Source organism: Eptatretus burgeri, chromosome 12, assembly GCF_056783735.1.
Source record: "Eptatretus burgeri isolate ZD-2024b chromosome 12, Ebu_testis_v1, whole genome shotgun sequence".
Lineage (NCBI taxonomy): Eukaryota > Metazoa > Chordata > Myxini > Myxiniformes > Myxinidae > Eptatretus > Eptatretus burgeri.
In genome coordinates, this window is record NC_140972.1 from 24808529 (window position 1) to 24824783 (window position 16255).

Sequence of the window (16255 nt, forward strand, 5' to 3'; positions counted from 1 at the left end):
TCAGTGTGTGGAAAAGTTGCGCGCACACACACACACACACACACACACACACACACACACACACACACACACACACACACACACACACACACACACACACACACACACACACACACACACACCTGTATTAGTTAAAGTAATGACAGAATGGCTTATTAGGGAATCTTTCCGAGTGTCTTGAATCGACGATTCTGAATGGGAGGCCAAGTTGTACCACGTGCTGTCAAATATGCGAATGGGCCTAAATGTACAACTGAACACAGCATCCAACTAATACGCTTCAACCGACAGTTTATATTGAGAGTGAATTGGTGGGAGAAGTTTATTTTTTATTTCATTACTTTGACCAATGTTTCATTTTTTTCTCCAAAGTTTGACAATTTTGTGTGTAGGTGTATTTTAACACGCTGTCATTACTACTCTGTGAAACTAATTTTTTTTTATATATTTCAATACGATGAAGCTCACCATACCTGACTATCTGGAAGTCCTTCGAGACACCTGATAACAACGGATAAGTGTATTTGCAGAGAGAGAGAGAGAGAGAGAGAGAGAGAGAGAGAGAGAGAGAGAGAGAGAGAGAGAGAGAGAGAGAGAGAGAGAGAGAGAGAAAAAGGATTTATTTTCGGTTGAAAGTGAGAAATATCTGGAGATAATTGCACAGTATTGCAACAGCTGGGTTGTGATTGGTCAATACAGTTCAACAAAACCCTGAATAGAGTTCACTAAATTATTGCTTCTTCGTCATCAACAACAAACCGATACCATAGAACATGCTGTCAAAATCTCTGTAGTGGTTACAAATTACAAAGGGCTCAAGCAAAGTATGCATCAGATTTATCTACCCAAAGCCCAAACAAAAGGAGAGGCAGAAAAAGCATCCTAAGTTTAGATGATCAGCCATCAGTGTTGAAGGCAAGAAAACTCTTTGATCAGGATCAGTGTGTTTTCTGTCAATAAATCAATGAACATGGTTCTACTCAGTTACACAAAATTCAAACTGAAGTCATGGTAAGAAAATTTACTGAGATAAAAACAGCTTGCAAATGTGACGTCTGTGCAAGGTTGGCTTTACTTGTTGAAAGCATTGATAGGATGGTATGCTTTCAAGGGCACTGATAATACAGGGGCATTTACTACTAAAGGTGTAGCCAGCCATGTAAAGTGTTTTCTTGAAGCAGATGACGATATACTGGATGTGTTCGCTGTTTTTGGAGTTTCACCAGAAATACCTCCAGCCATACACAGACAGATGGAGCAATATATTTGCCCGTTATATAAGGTCCGTGACATAATTGCGGATGATGTGAAGTCATTGTGTTGGATGCTGTTTTCAAGTGAAGGAAATGAAGGACGACAACATCCCCCTAATTTTGGCACACCGATTCCACACACTGGAGGGGCTTACCATATTGCACTCGTTTGGAAATCATCAAAGACACCTTGTCCAACAATCCCTGCTGCCACAAACTATTATTGGAAGAGGGAGGACATCAAGCTGAAGCCAGTCTTTTGTACATACCCTCTCACTCCTGAAGATATCTTGCAACATTGAAAATGTAACTGTAAGACTCATAAGAAGAATTCCTGTGGTTGCCAAAAAATGGTCTTGTGTGCTCAAATGGTTGTGGAGAATATTGTGCGAACAAGAAAAAAGAACCCTTGGACCTTGAAGTGCACTTTTACTGAAGATTATCGTGTGCTCTGATGTTTGCGGTTGCAGAGAACATTATGTGATAGAGAAAGAAGAAGCCTTTAACCTTGAAGAGGACTTTGAGTAAAGATTATAGTTGACTCTTTGAGTTTGACTGTTACATTCAGTAAGTTAGCATCTGACACATAATTGATGTAAACGTCAGGGGATTAACTAAAGCTGAGATGCTGTGGTTTCAGTGCCCTCCCCGATAACTTTGGGGAAACAACAATATAATCATAATGGGGAAATTTTGTGCGACATCATCAAGATCATCTCATCAAGGCAATGCTCTTTTAATTGGCACATTTTCAACGTGTATCTCAAAAAAACAGCTCTACCTCTGGTGCCAAAATACGTAGCTTAGCAACCCACAAATCAACGTTATCTCACTTTCTTAAAAAAGACAATTGTGAATGGTACATTGAATTTTGGGTGAATTTTTAATGTCATCACTTTGCCAAAAAAAGAATGGTTTTTTTTCAGGCAACAAGCTTAATCTGTTCAATAACATGTCAACTTTTAGTTAAAAGTGAAAACTCACTTTTGGCAAAATATATAAAGTAGATTACATATGCTCCCTGACTATTACAAACATCCTTAAAAACAGTAAGTTTCATGTTTGGATTGATTTAAAAAATTGTTTTACTGCCAGGCAGGCAGACAGAGTAAAAATATTATCTCACTCCTCTCTGCATATGTGCGATTGGGACAAATTCAAAGCCAAGGGCACGGTAAAACGAGGAAACTTGTCTTCCTATTCATGTTCCAATTCATATTCAAAATGTACCATTCAATTAAAAAAATTGTTCCTCATTCATAAACTGATAAGATGGATAGACAGACGGAAATGAAGCAATTGCTTAACCCCGCTTTTAGCTTCACGTGCACGGGGTAATTAAAAAATTATTGTATGCAAATGTTCCCCCAAATGGAATAAATTTGTCCATGAAACACACCCAAACTGTCCACCAAGTTTTGGCCGAATCAGTCCATAACCTTCTGAGATATTCTGCTCACAGACAAACAGACAGAAATGAAAATATAACCTCCATCCAACTTTGATGGTGGAGGTAAATGTATGAATATATTTACACTACATGGCCAAAAGTATGTGGACACTGCTTCTAATTAGTGGATTCGACTATTTCAGCCACACCCATTGCTGAAAGGTGTATAAAAATCAAGCACACTGCCATGCAATCTCCATCGACAAACATTGGTCGTAGAATGGGCTGGACTGAAGAACAGTGACTTTAAACGTGGCACTGTCATTGGATGCCACCTTTCCAACAAGTGAGTTCATTAAATTTCTGCCCTGATAGAGCTGCCCTGGTCAACTATAAGTGCTATTTTTGTGAAGTGGAAACGTCTAGGAGCAACAACAGCTCAACCGTGAAGTGGTCGGCCACACAAGTTCACAGAACGACACTGCCGAGTGCTGAAGCACGCAGCGTGGAAAAATCGTCTGTCGTCGTCAGTTGCAACACTCACTATTGAGTTTCAAACCGACTCTGGAAGGAACGACAGCACAAACACTGTTCGTCTGAGAGCGACATGAAATGGGTTTCCAAGGCCAAGCAGCACACAAAGGCCGAAGATCACTATGCACAATTCCAAGCGCAGCTGGAGTAGTCTAAAGCTCACTGCCATTGGACTCTGGAGCAGTGGAAATGCATTCTCTGGAGTGATAAATCACGCTTCACCATCTGGCAGTCCGACGGACGAATCTGAGTTTGGCGAATGCCAGGAGAACGCTACCTGCCCGAATGCACAATGCCAACTGTAAGGTTTCGTGGACGAGGAATAATGGTTTGGGGCTGTTTTTCATGGTTCCGGCTCGGCCCCTTAGTTCAAGTGAAGGGAAATCTTAATGCCACAGCATACAATGACATTCTAAAATCTAGATGATTCTGTGCTTCCAAATGTGTTCCAACAGTTTGGGGAAGGCCCTTTCCTGTTTCAGCATGACAATGCCCCCATGCACAAAGCAAGGTTCAAGCAGAAATGGTTTGTGGAGATCGGTGTGGAAGAACTTGACTGGCCTGCACAGAGTCCTGACCTCAACCCCAAACATCTTTGGGATGAATTAGAACGACTGCGAGCCAGACCTAATCGCCCAACACCAGTGCCTGACGTCATTAATGCTCTTGTTGCTGAATGGAAGCAAATCCCCACAGCAATGTTCCAACATCGAGTGGAAAGCCTTCCCAGAAGAGTGGAGGCTGTTGTAGCAGCAAAGGCAGGGGATTGGGGGGTGGGACCAACTCCATATTAATGCCCATGATTTTGAAATGAGATGTTGGATGAGCAGGTGTTCACATACTTTTGGCCATGTCGTGTATAATGGCCCTCGCAGTGTATAATGGCCCTCGCAGCCTCCCACTCCCAAAAATGATTCATTGTAAATATTATCATTTTGAAAACGTACCCTGCACATTCACAAGCCCCAGATATGAACCTCCCATTTATATCTTGGGCTTGTGAATGTGTGGGGTAAGTTTTAAATGTGTTGTGTTAAGAAGTGTGAAGAAGCAACAAACCAGATACGGCATCTTTCTCCAGGAAGTCTGCATATATGTTGGGAATGACGGCATTCTCTTTCCAATTGCAGACATCCATTAAATAGATCACCATGCCTGCCATGTTCACACGATGTAACCTCACAAGGTTCAAAGTCCACTCACTGACAGGGATGATCGGAAAGGTCGGCTAGAACGCGCACATCCACAGGCCTTGCACGGGTCCATAATCGAAAGTTTTTAGATATCAACTTTTTTGGAGAGTTGATCATAAATTTCTCCAAATCTTTCATTATGCAGAGACATGCTGTTCTCAAGTACTTTTCCAAGTATTTTCAGCTTCTTTTAGAAGCTTTGTGAGCCATCTTAGGCAACAATCCTAATCTGGCGTGCAAGATAAACGTTCCCTGCCCCAACGACCATTGTGGCTGGAGGATTTTGGGGGAGATTAAATCACTTTTGAAAGTCATGTATTACCATGACTAGGTCTAGACCTTTAGACCATTGGACCTCTAAAGTCCATTTAGACCTTCACAGAAAACTGAGATCTTAAATTTGCAACCAATGACCTTTCATTTGATAAATCCTTCCATTTATTTATAAACCAACAAATAGCACCTGTTGCTTCGATGACAGGAATACTGAGAGGGTGGAGAAAAAGATGGGGGAGAGAGTGAGGAGGTGGTGTAAAGAGAGAAGAGGGCGGGAGGAAGGAAAGAGGAAGGAGGGAGGGAGAGTGAGTAGGGGTGGGGAAAGGGAAGGCAGATGTGCGGTGGAGCATTAATTATGATCCATAGTGTCTCATCAAAATAATTCTGCAAAATGATGAAGAGGTTGGTGGCATGATTTGCACTCCGGCCACCATAAATCACTTCATTCCGCAAACATTCCAAAAACAAAAATAAATCTGAAAACCCACTCCGTGGGATTACCTCCTGTGCAGCAGCTGTGCAAAAAATAATTTCCAAAAAGAAAAGAAAAGAAAAAAAGATAGCGCCAGCGAACAATACCGCTGAGGTTGTTTGCATTGATCAAATAATCCCGGAGTACTTGACTGAATCGGGAATTTATTTTTTAATATATAATTTTTTTCGTTGCCCGATTTGAACGAAACTTGATATTGTGCGTCAATGTGAAAAAAAAAAACGGAGAAAAGAAAGTCGAAGAAATTATTGTGCGTAATCTTCTAAACACAATTTTATTTATGAATGAACACGGAAGTATTAGATCAAAATTGCGATGTTTATTTTATGCTTAAAAATAAATCGTTCTTTGTCTACACTAAATGTTTGAGGTTTTTAAATAAATCATTTCAAGAAAAAAAACAAGATAGCTCCAGTGAACTATACTGCTGAGGTTGTTTGCATTGATTAAATACTCCCAAAGAGTACTTGATTGAATCGGGAATTGATTTTTTAGAATTTTTTTGTTGCCCGATTTGAACGAACCTTGATACTGCACACCGCAGGAGAATGCTGAGTAAGGTGGCCCTAAAATTATTGCGCTATCATGTACCGTTTTGGCTGTATTTCAGGAACATACATACATACAAACATACAAGATGAGAGTTTTAGTAATATATAGATTCTGGAATGATGTCCAAGGCATGAGGCAGCCTTTTCCACCTCCATCAAACAGGTGTTAGTTGAATGACTTTCTCATGGAAGAATGGTGCCGCATCCCTCCTATAGAATTCCAGACGCTGGTGGACTCCTATGCCATGGCGCATACAGGTCGGACGTGGTGGCCCGACACTCTATTAAGTGACTTTACATTGGTATTTGCATGTTTTTGTCCACTATCTGTATATATGACACATACAGTATATGAGCTTGTTCCTCAGCAACATTCTTTGGTGAGCTCCGATGCCCGCCTTTTTTGAGAGCGCACGGGTCATCATGGTAACCGTGTGCCAGTGGGGCGGGGTGAACTTGGGGCAGACGGCACCCCGCGGAGACGGCCCGGAGATATAAAAACGAGCGAGAGGTACGTTCAGCAGAGAAAAAGTGTAAAGAGAAAAGCGTGAGGGGAGAAAAGCGCGAGGGGAGAAAAGCGCGAGGGGAGAAAAGCGCGAGGGGAGAAAAGCGCGAGGGGAGAAAAGCGCGAGGGGAGAAAAGAGGAGAGAAAAGCGTGAGGAGAGAAAAGCGTGAGGAGAGAAAAGAGGAGAGAAAAGCGTGAGGAGAGAAAAGAGGAGAGAAAAGCGTGAGGAGAGAAAAGAGGAGAGAAAAGCGTGAGGAGAGAAAAGCGAAAGAGGAAAAAGAAAGCGAAAGGAGAGAGGAAAAAGCAAAGGGTGAGAGAAGTGAGCGAGAAGTGGGTGTCTGACCAGCACCAACGAGACAATTCGTCTTTCCCAGTGCTTCGTCAAGTGAGCGTGTGGTGTGCATGTGGGTGTGAGCAGCGCCACCAAGTGAGGCACGGGTCGATCACCAACAACACCAGGGTCTAAACCCGCGACAGACGATCTCGGTGCCCTCCAGACTTTGACTGGCATTCAAGGTTGCCCTGAAAGAGGGTGCACGGCAAAGCTGGGTGCTGGCGACGGACATGACACGCACACACGCATTTCAGGACGTTTTCGCTTCACGGACGACTTTCTGGTCAGCGTGACGATTCTTCCCCCCCCCCCTCCCCCTGAATGATCTGCTGGGTACCCTTGTCTGTGTTTAGCTGTAAGTAAATCAACCCGAGATAAGCATCTGCTCTTTGTCTCTTTCCTGGCATTTTGATTGATTTTGCTTTGAAATTCTTTATTTACGTCAGCAAATAAAAAGTTGTTTTTATTTATTTATTATATTATTAATAAATTATTTGTTGACTTCCAACCTGTCCACGTTTGTCCTTTCCTTCCATTGGTTTAGCATTGTTCGAACCAAGATAGACTGGGAGGTAATTACCACAGATTTGACCAAAAAATAGTCGGCACGCACCAGCGGTTAAAAGGCTCGGTCGCCCTAATTAAAATCCAATCGAGATAACATTGGTGCTTTGCCGAGGGTGCGCTCCCCGCTCAGGTGACCACGTGACCTCTAGTTAAACGGAATAATTAGACGGTGAACACTGGAACCTGACGCTGATCCTTGACTGGGTGGCGTTCATGGTTCTAAAACAACCCACCGTACCGCAACGTTAATTGTGAGCGGTGGCCCCAGGTCCGGCTCTACCGATAACAACCGAGGATTAATCCCCCTGAGTGACAAGCTAGTGTCTCGGTACCCATGGCCGCAACAATATATATGTACACATATATAATATATACACACAATATATGTGATATATACAAGATATGTATATAAATACTTGACCGGTCAAAAGTTTTTGAACACCACCATTTTTCAGTTTTTCTTGAAATTTAAGCAGTTCAAGTCTCGTGAATCACGTGAAATGGTACAAAGCTAAGCGGTAAACTGCCAGAGGTTAAAAAAAAGTTAAGGTTACCAAAAACTGAAAAATAATGTAAATTTCAGAGTTGTTAAAAAGGCCCTTTTCAGGGAACAAGTAATAGGTTAGCAACTGCAGCTGTTCTGCAGCAATGGGAGTAAATTAAGCCTTGAAAGTTGATGCAAACAATTCCTGCAGGTGTCCCAACTTTTGTTGATTAGTTACAAACCCTCTGTATAAAAGCAGTGTTGGAAAAGACTGTGTTTCTGCACCCTCTGAAGCATTATTTGGACAATATTGCACTGCAGGAAGTAGTATATTGCTATCATAATGGTGAGAAAAAGACAATTAACAAAGGAAGACAGAGAGACCATAATAACCCTTAAAAGTGTAGGTCTTTCCTTTAGAGACATTGTAAAGAAAGCCAAGGTGTCAGTGAGTACAGTTTCTTACACCATCAAAAGGCAATTGGAAACTGGAGGAAACCGACAGGAAGAGGTCTGGCAGACCCAAAGCCACAACACAATCAGAAGACAAGTTTCTGAGAGTCAACAGCTTACGTGATAGACGGCTCACAGGACAGCAGTTTCAAGCACAGCTTAACACTGGTCAATGTAAGGAAGTCTCAACTTCAACTGTAAATAGAAGACTTCGAGCTGCAGGTTTGACAGGTCAAGTGGCAGTAAGAAAGCCATTGATAAGATGGCAAAATAAGAAAAAGAGGCTTGCTTGGGCCATGAAGCACAAGTGGACTAATGAAAACTGGAAGAAGGTATTATGGACCGATGAATCAAAATTAGAAATCTTCAGTTCATCACGCAGGATTTTTGTACACCGTTGAGTAGGTGAAAGGATGGTTCCTCAGTGTGCGACACCAACTGTCAAACATCGAGGAGAAAGCATGGTGAGCTAGGGCTCTTTTGCTGGATCCAGAGTCGGTGACGTGCACAGAGTGACTGGCACCCTGAACCAAAAGGGCAACCACAGCATTTTGCATTGCCATGCAATACTCTGTGGTATATGCCAAGTTGGTCAGGGTTTCATCCTACAGCAAGATAACGACCAAAAACTTAACTCCAGGCTATATTAGAACTACCATAGAAGAAAAGATCAAGACGGTAGGCTTTAAATCATGGAATGGTCAGCACAGTCTCCAGACTTAAACCCCATATAGCTGGTTTGGTATGAAATGGACAGAAGGGTGAAAAGCAAAGCAACCTACAAGTGCAACATATTTGTGGGAACTTCTGCAACAGTGTTTGGAAGAACTTTCCAAACAATATTTTATTTCCATTGCAGAAAGAATCCCACGAGTATGTTCTGCTCTTTTATCTGCAAAAGGTGGATACTTTTATGAGGCAAAAATTTCGATTAAATTTTGTTCAACAAAACGATTCCATGATTTCTTTTTGTATCTGCAATTGTATACTTTGTTCTATGCTTTCATTTCAGAGCACATTGAAACATTAAACTGCTTAAATTTCAGTAAAAACTAGAAAAATGGGAGTGTTCTAAAACTCCTGACCGGTAGAGTAATAATATTGTCGCGAATTCGCGCCCGCCGGCGTGCAAAAGGCCACGTGACTCGAATCGCGACACGTTGCCCACCGGACGGACAATTCTGTCGTGACCCTCTCGGACTAACGCCGGGAGCAAATCACGGGTGTGCCTTTCGGCCTCACCACGATCATGCCAATCGGCCACCCGCGTGGGATAGGGTTGTTCGCCAAACTCGACCTACCTAAGTACCCACGCGGAGGGTAGACCGGGCGATCGCACCTCGCCGCAGGTCGACTCCGGACACGGGCCGCTTAAGCGATCCGTTCCGTACTATCGGGATAATCGAGCGGTGTTATCGTCGGCCTCGACGGTTACAATTAATTATCGGGCGTATTAAGCCGACTACCAACCCTTTATGTGAAGCAAGATGGAGATTCAATTAAAGAAAAGACGAAGCGAAACGGGAAAAACAGTTCAACATGAAGCACATTTATTCCACGGCACACGGAGAGCACACATATACAGCCAAACAGAATGCACATATATCAAATGCTACAAAAGAAACAATGACGCAGAGATACTACCGACTACGCGAGCACACGGCAACACTTAAACAGTTTTACTTCACAGACGGCGCCGACACACATTTACTCAAAAGCAAAAGAAAAGGCCACCCTCAAAGACAAGGGGGCAGACGGGGCCTGTGGGCCAATATTTGCGCGGGACCTGAAGGAGCGGTCAGGTCCGCGAGACCGGGTGGGTCCTACCCGCGTCTTCGTGATGAGCCGCAAATGTGGCAGCGGTGCCCCGACTTCGTGCTCCTTCGCGGGTTTCGTTGGCACAGCTTGGAGTGGGGTGGGAACGGGGACCCCTTTTCGCACTATCTCAGCGCGGGGGAAAAAAGCGGGCGAATTGTTGATGCTCTGGGAAAAGTATAGCTGGCTTGCTTGGGTCCCATGACGAGCGATTCCACCGCGACCTCGTCGCCGACCGCCGTCTTCCTTGCCTCGAACCCGAGCTCCTCGGACTCTTCCCCCAATTCTCCTCAGCCGACTGCCGAAAACCACCGGGACGCCCTCGCCTCCCGACTCCGCTCCGCTCTTCCAAACTGACTCTCCCCAGATTCGCCTTGCGCTCGGCGCTTTATAGGCCGGCAGGAGAACCCATATGCAAATTTCCGGATCCGGATGAGCTCGGGGGCGGAGTCACGCTCGCCCATTGGAAGGAGAAAAAGGGGCGTGAATCTCCCCTGATCCTAGAATTTGCATATCTCGATTCCACACAGACGCGCCTGGAGGCGGGGCCAAACCGCGCCGCGCTTGCTGATTGGACGGATCAGAAGTGGGCGTGTAGCATTCCTGATCCGAATTCTCCTCGGAAAGGCCGCATTTTGCACTCGCGGCTCGGCGCGTATCTTGTATGAGCCCAGGACAGCCCGACGCTCGGTGCTCACAGGTGGTGCGGGAATGGCCGCAGAAGGAGAGAGGTGAAGGTGGTGGAGGGTTTATGGTGGTGGTTTATGGCCATGGTGCCGTTTGGAATGGCGGTGATGCGATGTTTGCGGGAGCGAGTTGTGAAGGTAAAGATTGTGGCTGTTGGCGTTGTTGTTGTTGTGTGATGGTTGGAGCGTGGTTGGTTCAAAATAAAGATAGAACATAAAAACGGCCATCTCATAGCGTCGCAGCCCGAATGAATCACATTTATTCCCTCTAAACAACGGGTTTGGGGCTAACTACACATGTACTTACAGAGATATCTCACCTACGGGACCTGAATGGTGGTTTGCGAATTTCCACAACAATATAATATAATATAATATATAATATTTTCTATTGTCGCGGTGCCGGCAATTCAGGTTAATCCCCCCGATCCAAATTATGGTGACGGGTGGTTAACACCGCTAGCCCAGATAGCCGAGCAATTTTCCTTCGGAGGTAGACACGTTGATCCTCGGAGATTAGAACGCGCGCAGGAGGGGTGGAACACAATGGAGGCAAAGATGGATGTACAGGGGTGTTTATACTCGAACCCCACACGAAATACACAGACACAGCAACTTAAAATAATCGTGGAATTTAATGAAAATAGACAAATATTTACAAGGAAAAATAACTCAGAATGTAGTAATGCGTGAGGTAACTTAAGCCGGAAGTCGAGGTGCCTCCACACAGATTTAAATACAGACAAGGGGGGTAACAAAATAAAAGAAAATCATCCTTTTATTCTGGCACTTAGCTAGTCCAGAGATAGTCTTGATGGAACTTGGAATCGAGGCGTTTCCTCCTGCAAGTGTAGATGCACGCAAAATGGCACCGATCCGCTCTCTCGCAGTGGGAACGTTCGTCAGGCAATTTGTGAGCGTTATTGAAGACCAAAGCTCAGAGAACCCGTTCGGCTTGTTCGTGCGTCGATCGTCCTCACCGACACACTGTTTGACATACACGAGACTCCGGGGTCCGTCTCTCATGACCCAACCAAGAGCCGATGGCCAACGCCTTGCTCAGTAAGCGAGCCAATTCGCTTCACCATGAATACGAGAATCGTGCTGTCTTCTTCATACATCGCAGGAAAGCCAGCCGTGAAACCCTGTTCTCACATGCCATCTCGCTATGTTCTTTCTTGACTGCGTGTGTCCCTCACTACGAACTCATCCAACAACGCCACACACCTCTTCGCTTCTCTATCTTTCCTTGACATCACACCGAACAACCGTTCCACCTCCAGGGCGTGGCTTGCTCGCATGAAACACGGGAAGGTGGGGCGTATGTCTGTTCGGCACACCTGGCTCGCTTGTTTTTATGGTTGTTATAAAAGCGTAACTCCATCATTGTTGGTTTGTAATACAAAAACAAAGGGAAGAGTCACAGGAAGCAATTACATACTGGTGGAACTTATCCTTAAACCCTATCTAATTAAGACCGCACCACCCCCCCCCCCCCCCGAATGGTGACATGTAACACTTGAGCTCACAGTTTCCCTACTTAATTACATTGAGATGTCTCCTACACGTCCACGGACCAAACAACTCCATTCAATCCGAACTTTCCTCTTGCGTTCCTCACCTACCCCCACAACCGTAACAAAATATATGTAAATATAGAAATATATATATATATATATATATATATATATATATATATATATATATATATATATATATATATATATATATATATATATATATATATATATATATATATATATAAACCAATATATTCAGACAACGCAGGTTGCACTGGCTCGGCCACGTGTGCCGGATGGAGGACGGCCGCATACTGAAGGATATCCTTTATGGCGAGCTAGCCTCTGGCAAAAGATCTGTCGGCCGTCCCCAGCTGCGCGACAAGGATGTCTGCAAGCGTGACATGAAAGCTCTGAATATCAACACTGAGAGCTGGGAGGACATAGCAGCTGACCGCAGCAGATGGTGCAGCGTGCTCCAAAGACAACTCAAAGCAGGAGAGGAAAAGATCCTGAATCTGCCTGAAGAAAAGAGAGCCAGACAAAAGGCGCACTCCTGTGGAGACAACCCTGCGACCACCCACACCTGCACCCGATGCGGCAGAGACTGCCACTCCCGAATCGGATTGATCAGCCATGGCCGACACTGTTTCAGCCGTGACGCCACCACGGCCTCAAACGACAACTGGGGCGCATCAACATCCATTGTCGACATCGACCGACGGAGGCCTAATATGTATATATATATATATATATATATATACCTTCTTCTTCTTTTTCTTTCGGCTGCTCCCGTTAGGGGTCGCCACAGCAGATCATCTGTATGATCCGCATAGTGATTTGGCACATGTTTTACGCTGGATGCCCTTCCTGACGCAACCCTGGTCGCCTCTTACGACACAGGGATATGGTACACCTATTTTAACCGGGGTATACACCGGCCCAGTACAATGGTACTCATTTCGCCGACCTTGGAAGGATGACAGGCTGAGTCAACCCCCTGATGTATTAATTAAGTGGCTCAACGGGGCTTGAACTCAGGACCTTTTGGATCCCAAGCCGCTGCCCTAACCACTGCGCCAACACCAGGCTTGCCTACTATATATATATATATATATATATATATATATATATATATATATATATATATATATATATATATATATATATATATATATATATATATATATATATATATATATATATATATATATATATATATATATATATATATATATATATATATATATATATACACACACACATACATACAAGTACTGTATAATGTACACACACCCAACCCTGCTGTCATCCACTTCTCCCCTCTGCATACGTAATAAATAGATAACCCAAATATTCCGATGTACAACAAAAATTGTTCACTCTTGACCTTGCGCTTCTTTGTTGTCTTGCGTATTTTCTTCTGCTTAATCAAATTGCAATTTTTTCATCTCTTCTGTGGCATTTTTATCTTGCCAAAATGAAATTTTTGCAAGATATGTTAGTCAGCTTGTATGTTTTTTTTTTTGTTTTTTTTTTGTTTGTCTGTAATCACGTATAAAAAATTCTGCAGAGCACAGTTATCATTGGAAATTTTTGTAACTTCGCATATCAGAGGACTATAGAGGTCCCTTTCAGTGCACAAAATTTTGAAGGTCAAGGTCAAAGGTCAAGGTCACTTTGTCACAAATCAGGGGAGTCGACGAAACCCTTATTTTTTGAGTAATTTTGATCGGATCGTCTTCAAACTTCATGGGAATATAGTTCATGGTCTGGCGCTCAGCTGATTAATTTTTGGTGGCGATTGGCCTTGACCTTCATGGTTAGCGCCTCAGGTCAAACATATTTGACCCCAAGGTCAAATTTTCAAGTTTTAGGAACCATATCCTGTAGTACCTCAAATTGAACACCTCGATGAGTGCTTTCTAGATATGTCAAGCTTGAGACATTATGACGTCATTTGGTGACGTTATGAGGCAAACGCATATTTTTCATGGTTACTCTGTAGAACGATTCTCATCGGAATCTCTCGTAGGCAGATATTCCTCAAGGAGTCGCTCCTGGTGGATAGCAGCTATGTTCACCTCAGTGTGACCTTAAAGAAGTCAGACGTGGTCACCTTTTGGCAAGATACGGGTCCCCCTGCGGGTGACATTGGTTTATTTTATTTTTATTTTATTTTTTATTTTGTATACTCTTTGCAGAGCGTTGGTGCTGCCAAATCACTTTCTCAGTGAGGGTTATACTGGATGGTTTGTCATTACCTTCCAGGTGTTGTTTGTCTGTGCTCTATCCATCTATATGCTGAGCATCAAGCAAGGAAGGAGCACATACCATTCTTTAAAGTCTTTGGTATGACTCGGCCAGGGTTTGAACCACTGACCTCCCTGACTCAGAACGGACGCTCTAACCATGACACCACCGAGGCTGGTTCTTGTGGTTTACAACTTCATTATTTACTTGAATGTGATCCACATAAACGTTACTCTTCACATTCCTTTGAATTCAGTCATATGTTATCTTTCATAAAACAAATTTGAATTGTCAACCCAGGAACCAAAAATCAAAGTTCAAGTGTTTTTAAGACTCAAATGTAAAGGCTCAAAGTAGTTCATACGGGAGTTCATGTTCCATATTTCTTTTCTTGGCCTACGAGGATGGAATCTCTACCGTGACTTATTATCGGACATTTATATCAGGGGGAGTACGCATCGATGGTAAGTGCTCGGTTCAAAAGACTTCATTTAGCTACACTTGGCACAAAGCACGACGTGGATCTCTCATCTGCATGGTATGTGGTTAACAATGGAGGGCCTGTTCCACATGGATGCCCTGATGAAGGTCGCACTATGTCGTCGAAACGTCAGACTGCCTTCTTGCCGAGTGTTTTAAAAATACTTCAACTCGATTCTGCCATCTTGTTAATATTTTTTTTCTCAACTCCATCATATTTTGTGCAAGTCTGAACATACGTAGATATATATATATATATATATATATATATATATATATATATATATATATATATATATATATATATATATATATATATATATATACATATATATACTAAACTAATATTTTACATTGGCATTAGATAAATTCATTTGCTGATACTCCAAATATTCTTCTTGATTCTTTAAAAGCTACAATTATTCCCACATTCTTGTGGGGTGAGCCAGTGGAAGTTTTTCACCCAGGTCTTTCACGAACCATCTGGCCAGACCTGACGTTCGATTAAGGTAGTTAGGGCAGGAATTTGGAATTCGGCCATGGTGTCAGCATTAGTTCCCCTACTCCTCGCGATGGACACTGTGGAATCTTTAAAGTCCAACAACTAATGTTGACAGAGAGGACACCCAGCTTGCTTAGCATCCGAGGGACGACACACACATTGATGAATCACCCTGCCTGTGAAACACCGGGATGACAGTTTATATCTGGGTCGAGATTCAAACCCAGGCTCGTGTACATACCTATTAGGCCATCCGGCCAACCCTGAATGCCCCAAGTATAAAACGTAATATAAATACAAGGATAAATAGTACACATAAAAATAAAAGTAAATAAAATATAGGGCTGATAAACTTACCAAATTTCAACACAGCATTACTGTAAGCTTACATGTTCAAAACAATGAATCAAAGTGGGGTTCACGTTTAAGAACACAGCTATGCAAACCACATTTCAAGGATATCTCACTCAGCAGGAGGCCAAAAGGCCCATCATGCCAATGCCACAACCCCACCAACCAGCGCTAACCCAATCACTCAATCAACAAGTACACTCATTCTCCAACTGACCACCACATCCACACCACAAACCCAATCACCCAATCCATGAACACACTATCCCTCCACAGAACAAACCACACCCACACCATAATCCCAATCCAACCCGACATCCACTAAATGAGAAGGGGAGAGGCAAGCAGTGGGGAGAGGACAGGGGTAAAGATACGTGACAGATAGGACATCAACAATCACATTTATAGGGACATCGGTATGGTTTGTTTGAGATTTTTCACATCAATCATTATAAAGTAAAACTGAAGTACGTTTCAATTTCAATCTTTAAAAAAATAAAGCAAACCGTTTGACAGATTACAAAAAAACAGCAAAAATGTAAACTGAGACTTCGGCTCATTTTGTGTGAGTTTTAGCAAACAAACAAAGTTAAAGAGCTCATGGACATGTCCCAA

At 43.2% G+C, this 16255-nt stretch overlaps 1 protein-coding gene across 6 annotated transcripts in view; it reads right to left on the reverse strand.

The window, feature by feature from the left end:
- The window catches only part of LOC147015269 (high affinity cAMP-specific and IBMX-insensitive 3',5'-cyclic phosphodiesterase 8B-like), a 214295-nt gene that overhangs the window by 173242 nt on the left and 24798 nt on the right, over window positions 1-16255 (reverse strand). The window lies entirely within an intron of this gene.